The 2978-nt window shown below is 42.9% G+C and overlaps 1 pseudogene; it reads right to left on the minus strand.

Annotated features, from left to right (window-relative positions):
• Window positions 1–486: 486 nt before the first annotated feature.
• LOC139555967 (phosphatidylinositol N-acetylglucosaminyltransferase subunit H-like) lies at window positions 487–2964 on the minus strand (annotated as a pseudogene).
• Window positions 2965–2978: the final 14 nt, after the last annotated feature.

Genomic DNA, 2978 nt, shown 5'->3' on the forward strand with positions numbered 1-2978 from the left:
TAGTATAAACATGTTGCATGTCAGTGGTTTGAACCAGTGGTATAAAGTGAAGTCAGTGACACTGCTTTACCAAATTACCAGGACGACTTCGTCGCCATCACCGGAATGGCATGCACTTCCTTTAACGTCATCACCACTTTGCTAGAATCTCCCGGCAGCTCTTGTACACTTTGACAAGGCAGTTTAGTCTTGGCTTTGAGCTCTGAAAGAATAATAATAGGTGGGTTATAATCCCGAGTGACTTTGACACTCCAGAGAGATGGCCTTGCCGTCGATGTCGGGGGTATGTTTCATCTTCCATATTGAATTGCTGATTACCGTTCTGCATAAGATCTCGCTTGTTGGATAACAATTACGTCTGGAGCGATATCTAGCTATTTCCAAACTACTGTGGGCTAGCTGTAACGTCTTCAGATAGCAGTGAGTTAACGTTACTAGCTAGCTAACAATGTGGAGACAGAAAAAGCTAAAAAAATAAGGAACATATTTTATGGATCCGGAATGTTATGCACTTCCTTTAACGTCATCACCATCAGCGGAATGGCATGCACTTCCTTTAACGTCATCACCATCAGCACTTTGCTAGAATCTTCCGGCAGCTCTTGTACACTTTGACAAGGCAGTTCAGTCTTGGCTTTGAGCTCTGAAAGAATATTAATAGGTGGGTTATATTCCAACAGGTATAATAGAGATTTAACAGGGTGAAAGTACCTCAATTCAAAGGCGAAAGTAGTCATTTTCATTCAACTTTAACCAACAGCAAGACCACTAGTGTTGTTTTACTAAACACACATACGTGCATCGTAAACAGTATTTTACAGATCAGTAATGACTCTGAGGCTCACCTGAAACAGCGGGACCACGCAAGAAACGGCATCAGGATCTGCGAGGTCTTTCAGCAGGATGCACAGGTAGTAGATGACTGTTTGCTGAAACAAATAGGTTAACGTTGTTGACTGCCCTGCCCTTGCAAATCATCAACCTTTAAGATAAGTTATAGCAGGATTCACCTAGCTTCTCCTGAACGAGACGCAAATCAATGACTTTAGTGATGATCAAATCCACTGTAGACACGTAGATTGGCAGGAAAACAAATAGCTCAGTAGTCTTCTATTTCCTCACCATGTGAATATCTTTATTAATTTACTATGTCTTTGATTTTCCTCACCATGTGAAAAGCTTCATTAATTACTATGTCTTTGATCTTCCTCACCATGTGAATAGCTTCATTAATTACTATGTCTTTGATTTTCCTCACCATGTGAAAAGCTTCATTAATTACTATGTCTTTGATTTTCCTCACCATGTGAAAAGCTTCATTAATTACTATGTCTTTGATTTTCCTCACCATGTGAATAGCTTCATTAATTACTATGTCTTTGATCTTCCTCACCATGTGAATAGCTTCATTAATTTACTATGTCTTTGATTTTCCTCACCATGTGAAAAGCTTCATTAATTTACTATGTCTTTGATTTTCCACACCATGTGAATAGCTTCATTAATTACTATGTCTTTGATCTTCCTCACCATGTGAACAGCTTCATTAATTACTATGGCTTTGATCTTGCCCATCTCTATGAAGCCTGTAGGACTCAGTGCCGGAGGCGTCGCTAGAAGACACCTGGTCACCCAGGGAACCAATGATGAGCAGCGTCTCACACGGTCCACGTTCACAAAGTGGATGTGGACCATCATACCGACCAGGGTGATGATTATGACACTGGAGAGAACGGCTGTGTTCTGAAATGAAGTAGATGAAATTGATGTTGAACTAATTGAACCGTACGAGTGTAACAGTAGAACTTTAGTCCGTCCCCTCGCTCCGACCCGGGGTCCGTCCCCTCGCTCCGACCCGGGGTCCGTCCCCTCGCTCCGGGCGCGAACCAGGGACCCTCTGCACACATCAACAACAGTCACCCACGAAGCATCGTTACCCATCGCTCCACAAAAGCCGCGGGCCTTGCAGAGCAAGGGGAACCACTACTTCAAGGTCTCAGAGCAAGTGACGTCACCGATTGAAAGGCTATTAGCGCGCACCACCGCTAACTAGCTAGCCATTTCACATCGGTTACACAAGGTCACACCAGTAGGAGACATTTAGGCATATTTAACATATAGCATGTATCATATGATCTCTATGCATACGTCTGAGTCAACTAGTTTAGTGGTCACCAACTGTGGCTCTGGAGAGCTACTGGTATTGTGGGCTTTTGTTATATCCCAGCACTAACACACCTGATTCAACTACACAACATCGGATGCAGTTGGTTGAAACAGATTGTTAGTGTCGGGCAAGAACAAAAGCCTGCACTCCCAGGAGATCTCCAAGAGCAGGATTGTTGACCACTGATGCACGTGCCAGTAGGTATCGAGGAGGAGTCCCAAATGGCCCTATTCCATATACAGTGTAGTACTTTTTGGTTCAAAGTAGTACACTGTATAGGGAATATGGTGCCATTTGGGACTGAACCAGCCCTAGTGTCCTTACCTCAGTAAAGAAGAATATGTGTAGGCAGATAGGCAGACAGCACAAGTGTACACCACCATTCTGCCTATGGAGACTTTAGCGGGGCTGACTGTGAACTCCCTGCAAAAAAAAACCGAGTGACTTTGACACTCCAAAGAGATGGCCTTGCCGTCGATGTATGTTTCATCTTCCATATTGAATTGCTGATAACAGTTCTGCATAAGATCTCGCTTGTTGGATAACAATTACAGCTGGAGCGATATCTAGCCATTTCCAAACTACTGTGGGCTAGCTGTAACGTCTTCAGATAGCAGTGAGTTAACGTTACTAGCTAGCTAACAATGTGGAGACAGAAAAAGCAAAAAAATAACGAACATATTTTATGGATCCGGAATGGCATGCACTTCCTTTAACTAAGTATTGATTATTGCACAAACCTAGGACAAAATCGATTAGAAAACCTCTTTGACCTTCCTAGCCAGCTAACAAACTACAAACACTGAGTTGC

Source organism: Salvelinus alpinus, chromosome 27, assembly GCF_045679555.1.
Source record: "Salvelinus alpinus chromosome 27, SLU_Salpinus.1, whole genome shotgun sequence".
NCBI lineage: Eukaryota > Metazoa > Chordata > Actinopteri > Salmoniformes > Salmonidae > Salvelinus > Salvelinus alpinus.